The following is a 7,295-nucleotide window of genomic DNA, read 5'->3' as shown; positions in this document are numbered from 1 at the left end:
GATGAGGACCTCGTTTGACCACTTCCAAACACTTGAGACCTGTCCCCATGGAATCTATGAAGTTTCGAGGCATTCCGAAAAAGGAACGGTAAAGAACGCAAAAAATGGGGGTGTATTTAGCAAAGAAGGGGGTGTAAATGCACTATAATTTTGTCCGGGGACCGTTGTTGATCACTCCGGAACACTTAACACCCATCCCCGTGGAATCCCTAAAGTTTCACGAGGTTTCGGAAAGAAATCAGCTGAAAAGCACAAAAGGGGGTGTATTTAGTAAAATCGGGCGTACAAATAGCAATTTTCAAATCTGGGCCCTTCCACAACATTTTGGAAGCTTGGTTGCTTCCTGAGGAAGCCACCTGCTCGCCTGGGCGAGCTGGACGACAAGCTCCTCCCCCGTTTTGTAAAAAAATGGCTTCCGGGACTTCCGTAATGCTTCCGTAAAATTCCCATAACCCTAAATAAGCATATGTCACTTAATATGGGTAAGAAGGAAGAGAACAGAAGAAGAAAATCAAGTTCAATAGGCTTCCATAACTTTTCCGTAAAGTAAGAAAAAGGGGGTGATCTTAGTAATTTGGGGGTGCATCAGGAAACTTCCTGAGGAAGCTACCTGCTCACATGGGCGAGCAGGGTGGCAAGCACCACCCCTTTTTCCCTATAAATAGGCCAAGGGAGGCAGTTCCAAAGGGTTCCTGACCCCTATGCTATGCATTTCAGCTGTTTTGGGTGAAAAAACGTGTTTCCGTGAAGAAAATCCAAGTCGAGGTGCTTCCGTAATGCTTCCGAGACGTTTTCGTAAGCGATTTCGTGAAGATTTTCTGCCATTCTTCATCTGTTCTTCGTTCTTCAACCGATAAGTTTTCGAATCCGAGACTTTCAATTCATTTCTTTTATTTCTTGTTTTGTTTGCTTTCATCTTCATTTTGTTCACTTTTGGTTTTCTTTTCTTCCATTTTCAATGAGCTTTAACCGATCGTTTAAGTCGTTATCTCATCTAATAAATGATAAAATAAACTTCAGCCGATCATTTGTGTTGTAATGTCGTTTAATCAATGTTAAAGCAAAATCTAACCGATTATTCACGCTGTAACCTCGGTTAAATCAAAAAAAGGAAAATAATAATAAAATAACCAAAATATCTTGAAAATAAATAATAAAATAATCAAAATATCTTTGAATAAAATAATCAAAAAAATCAATCGGACGTTTTTCTTTGAAAGTTTCCTTGAATTAATTGACTAATAATCAAAGTGAAACTAAGGCTAAAATCAACTCACAAACCAAGCTTTGTCCGTGAAAAGTCACTTGAAATCGTTTTAAGGTCTAACGTCTTAAAACGATCCTCTTTGCTTTTATCGGTTAATATGTACCATTCAAAAGCATAAAATCAACACATAACTTTATCATTTTTGTAAGAACTACGTAGGTCTAATTTCCTCATCACAATTGATGATACGTAGGAGCAAAAGCTCCGCTTTTGTCGACCAGGCCAAGAGATCGTTAATGGTCCAATGCCTTAACATTTCTCTCCTTTCAAAAACCAAGAGATTGTTAATGGTCCAACGCCTTAACGTTTCTCTCCTTTCAAAATCAAAAGATCATTTAATGGTCCAACGCCTTAAATGACCTTTGTTCAATTAAAATCTATCTTGCGAAAAAAGATAAAAACAACTTAACCAACATTTAGTTCTGAAAGAACTACCTAGGTCTGATTTCCTCATCGCAATTGAGGATACGTAGGAGCGAGGGAAACACCCTTGTCGACCACAAAAGGATAAAAAATACAAAAGGCCCATAAAAAACATAAAAACATAAAAAAGGGAAAATAAAACAAATTGAAGACACGATATTGCACATTTGATTAAAGGCTGTCGTCCCTTGTGACGAACGCGTGGGGTGCTAATACCTTTCCCGTGCGTAAAAACAACTCCCGAACCTTTCACGATTAAAGTTAGTAGACCACACCATTCGGATTCTTCCGACGTTTTCCATGAATAAACGTTGGTGGCGACTCTGCGCGTTCTCCTCCCTTGGAAGACGCACCCGTGAGCCTCCGCGTCGCCCTCCCGCCGAAGGGTAGGTTGCGACAATTGGCGACTCCGCTAGGGATTGTTTTTAGAGAGTTAGGCCTATTAATCTTTTGTGTAAAAGTCGTGTTTTCCCTTTCATCGGTTTCCCTTTTCCTTTATGTTCTTGTATAAACTTCTTCGAAGTTGTAAGCGTGTTTTAATGTATGCATGAGATAAATATGTATTCATTTGATGCACACAACACCAACACCTTTTTGCACACACAGTGAGTTGAAAAGGGGCCCTATACCCCGGTCCATGGGAACATAAGGAGTGGAGATGAATCTGTGGTCATGTTGGGTCTCCGACTTGCTTGATAACAGTGAACCTTCATCTGGAGTTTTTCTTTTTGATAACATATTGTTGTTGGGAGTCCCTACTGCCGCAATATGTTTTTCGAAGGGGATGATACCCCTAGAAACCGTCAAGAGAGATATGACCACCTTGGGAATTATCACTAAAAGCCTTTTAGTCCCTCCCGTTTAGGTCACTAAAATAGGGGCACGAAGCAAACACGCTACGTGCCTTTTAAACACTGCCATGCATATAACCTAAATGTCATGTACGCCTTTGTTGTATGATTATTTATGGATATTTCCATACTATGTACATCCTCGTGTTGCGCTTTTGCGCGTCTGCATCATGTCTTCACACACACGTTGTATGTTAGTCTCAACTTTTGTCATGGGAAGCCAGAAGGTCCATATCACCTTCTTACTTGCACACATGGGGCACTGTGCCCCTGAATGCGCAAGTAAGAAGAGATGATTTTCCAGGCTCTCGTGCCCATAAATGCATTCATATCATGCATCGCATAAGCATCTCTTCATGGCATCGTAATGGACGTATCGTTCCTGCATTTGTCACTTATCATTTCATGCATTGCATTTTTCATAAGTCATTTCATCACCATGCATCTGCATCTAACATGCTTTTTGCATACCTTTTATTTACATGTTTACTCATGCATGATCCTTGCGTTTTCCTCTGCAAAACAAAAACAAAAAAAGGAAGCATGAAAATTCACATTACATTCTTAGTTTCATGTGTTAGGTACCATGAGCCAACCATGTTGGGACCATAAACCCATTTCTAAAATAAACAATAAAACAAAATGATTGAGCATGGTACCTAATGCGTGGTTAACTTGGAAATGATGTTTCTTCGAGCATCTCAATCTCATAATTACATTTTTCATGCATAGCATACGTATTCCTGAGTCTTTCATCTCTATGAAATATTGTCAAAGTATCGGCGATCAAAATTGTCATTCCTTAGGTTATGGGGTTGAACCAAGCTCATGCTTTTATGAAAAGGTTCATCAAGTCAAGTTGAAGTACAGAAGTAACCATCTTGCAAAAAATTGGGGCAAAAGATGGATCGAGTTACATCACTGCTTCGTCTACTGCCAAACACATTTAGGACTGTTGATGTCCTTGTTACTTCCAGTTTCACCTTGACAAAGATGTCATGGACCATGTTGAAAATCAAAATTGATTCAACCCCATGTCCTACATGAAAATTCGCAATACTTCAACTGTGCATCATTCGTATACATCCATGTTTTTCATTGGTTGCATTTCTCATTGCATTCTTTCCTTGAAAAAAAAGAACTTAATCATTGTTATCAAAAGGAAAGAACACGCTTTACGACACCCTTACCGAACCCATGCTAGAGTTAGAGTAATGGGTGAAGTTGAGGAGGTGCAAGAGCAGATGAAGGCCGACATGGAGGCCATGAAAGAGCAAATGGCCACAATGATGGAGGCCATGATGAGCATGAAGAAGATAATGGAAGCCAATGCGGTTGCAGTTGTCGATACCAGCGTTGTTGCTAAGGTGAACCCGACGCCCCCATCTGGCCTCAACCAAATGAATCATCCAACCTCCGATATGGTAGGCAAAGATTTAGGAAGTATGGGCGGCCCCCATTATGTGCAAATTCAAAACAAGCACGCCTTCCCGCCATATAGCTTGCCTCCCAACTATACACCACCCAATGTGGCATACACTCCCAATGAGAATGTCAATAACTCCACTCCTATACTCATTGAGAGCCAACAACCACAATCTGATAATGCACATGTCTCTTAACCCATGGGGGAGACACATGAAATACCCCACCATAATCTAGCCGACTTCGAGCCTTGCCTCGGATATGCCACTGAAGGGCAAGCAGTTGGTGGTATACCCCTGCAAAACACTTTGGAGGGCCCTCAGTATGACCCACAACCACACCCCTTGAATTCCACAGTGGGTAAAAACCCTCATGCTATGGTAGAAATGGGAAAGTTGGATCATCTAGAGGAAAGGCTCAGGGCCATTGAAGGAGGCGAAGATTATGCCTTTGCTAACCTAGAAGAGTTATTCCTAGTACCCAATATCATCACCCCTCCCAAGTTCAAGGTGCCGGACTTTGACAAGTACAAGGGGACTACTTGCCCCAAGAACCATCTAAAGATGAATTGTCAGAAGATGGGGGCATACGCAAAAGATGAGGAACTGCTGATACATTTCTTCCAAGAAAGTCTTACTGGGGTAGCTGTTACCTGGTACACTAACTTGGAACCTTCCCGAGTCCATTCTTCGAAGGACCTAATGGTTGCCTTCGTTAGGCAGTGTCAGTACAATTCTGATATGGCTCCGAATAGGATGCAACTACAGAACATGTGCAAAAAGGGGCATGAATCTTTCAAAGAATATGCCCAAAGGTGGAGAGACCTGGAAGCTCAAGTGGCACCTCCAATGATGGAGAAAGAGATGATCACAATAATAGTAGACACATTACCAGTGTTTTACTATGAAAAAATGGTGGGGTACGCACCTTCAAGCTTTGCGGATTTGGTCTTTGCCAGCGGAAGGATCTAAGCGAGTCTGAAAAGAGGCAAATTTGATCATCCTACTTTCATGAATGAGAAAACTGGGGCAAATGAAGAGGATGAGAATGAGGAAGGAACCCATGTTGTGGCTGCCATTCCTACATGGCCAAACTTCCCACCAGCCCAACAATGTCCTCGCTCAGCCAATATCGGCCCTTCTCATTACCCACCACCCAGTCATCCACAAAGGTTATCCCTAAATCATCCACAAAGTTTGTTGGCCGCACATCCAATGCCAAGTGCAAACCAAAACACCAACCAAGAAATGAATTTTGAAGCGAAAAAGCCTGTAGAATTCACCCAAATTCTGGTGTCCTATGCTGACTTGCTCCTATATCTACTCGATAATTCAATGGTTGCCATAACCCCAGCCAAGGTTCCTCAACCTCCATTTTTCCAAGGATACGACTCGAACGCAACATGTGCTTATCATGGATACAATGCTAAATAATATGGATAAAATTTGACATCCATGTCTCTCTCATCCTCTCACAATTACATCTTTGCTTATTCAACTTCCACTGAAATGTGAGTGTAAGCCATTGGTTTGTTTGCTCAAGCGACGTGTGCTCCTAAGTTTTTTTTTACTTCCAAGACCGTTCAATCATTGATTACTCGTCCTACACGTTGGTGGGGGTGCCGTAAAACGACAAGTAAAGTTCAAAACAATAAGTTTCAAAATAAAAGAAAAAAACATTTGATTGGTTGTGTCTCAAATAAGTACTGACATTCATGTGACCTCATTTTATCATTCCTGAAAGTTTGTCTTTTTTTAGAGAGAATGTGAGTTATCAAGAATAGGAATCATTTGACTTAATCTATCAATTGAAAAATCCTTGAAATGTTTCTTGTCCTTGAAAATTCATTTTCGAGAACCTGCACAGTTTCTTCCTTGCTACAAGGTCGTGACAAAAGACAAGGTTGATACCTCAAAGCCCTACACTGGGGCAATGAGAGGGACTGTGCATGAGCCTCGAGTGAACCTAGGGGCAGATCAAAAGTTCTCACCCGTCGATATTTTTAAATGAAAAAGGGGGGACAAACCCTGGGATTTCAATGGATTGATTAAACGGCTCCATTGTTGTCACCCCAAAATTTTCAAGTGACTACATCAAACAAAACATACACTCTAAGGGAGTTCCCGAAGAGATTTGTAAAGATAGGATGAGGTTGCATGAATTATCACCTCTTTCAAAATGACAGTTAATCTATGTTTTCTCAAAAAAAAAAATCAAATCAAAATCAAAATCACAAAATAGGGAAAGAATGTCATGAACATTGTACAACTTTCCATTACATTGTATTATTGCATACAAAATTTTCATTTACCGCATTTCAAGACAAAGGTTGCATGCATTTGCATCCCCAAAAAACATGTTAACTGCATAGATTTTCTAGATCTAATGTCCAAACTTTTAAGTTTGGGATGAAAGGCCCTCTCGATGAGTCAATCTCTTGCTTTCTCATAAGGGTGGACCCTTGGGTACTAGTACCTATTGCCTTTAGAGGACTACATGTCCTCGACTTTAGAGGGCTACACACCCTCGCCTTCAGAGGGCTACACGCCCTTGCCTTCAGAGGACTACATGTCCTCGCCTTCAGAGGGCTGCACGCCCTCGCCTTCAGAGGACCACACGTCCTCACCTTCAGAGGACTACACGTCCTCGCCTTCAGAGGGCTGCACGCCCTCGTCTTCAGAGGACCACACATCCTCACCTTCAGAGGACTACACGTCCTTGCCTTCAGCGGGCTACACGCCCTCGCCTTCAGAGGACTACATGTCCTCGCCTTCAGAGGGCTTCACGTCCTCGCCTGCAGAGGACTACACGTCCTTGCCTTCAGAGGGCTTCACGTCCTCGCCTTCAGAGGACTACACATCCTCACCTTCAGAGGGCTACACATCCTCACCTTCAGAGGACTGCGCGTCCTCACCTTCAGAGGAATCTAGGTCCTCGCCTTCAGAGAGCTACACATCCTCGCTTTCAGAGGCTCCACATCCGCACCTTCAGAGAACTCAAGGTCCTCTGCCCTTAATGCTTAACCAAGACTTGCATTCCCGGGTGAGGGATCAGTAGTTTCCCTTTATCAGTTCCTTGGCCACCCGCCTAATCTCAGAGGAGGGCCAACTGTGCGAGCACAACCAGAGAAGGAGGCTATCATGCAACTACTATGCATATCGGGGCAAGATTTCACCCATACCACCACAGGGAGATGAGTACGGATCATGCGCACCACCACAACTCCGATCTCCCCCTGCCAAAGTGTCAGTTGGTCTGTGTCGTCATGACATATGTAAGTATGCACGTGGCTCAACTGATTTTTGATGCCATCCACTATTTGCAGGGAT

The sequence above is a fragment of the Glycine max genome, chromosome 3, assembly GCF_000004515.6.
Source record: "Glycine max cultivar Williams 82 chromosome 3, Glycine_max_v4.0, whole genome shotgun sequence".
NCBI classification, from domain to species: domain Eukaryota; kingdom Viridiplantae; phylum Streptophyta; class Magnoliopsida; order Fabales; family Fabaceae; genus Glycine; species Glycine max.
The sequence above is the reverse complement of the archived record's forward strand: the minus strand, read 5'-3'. Positions refer to the sequence as shown.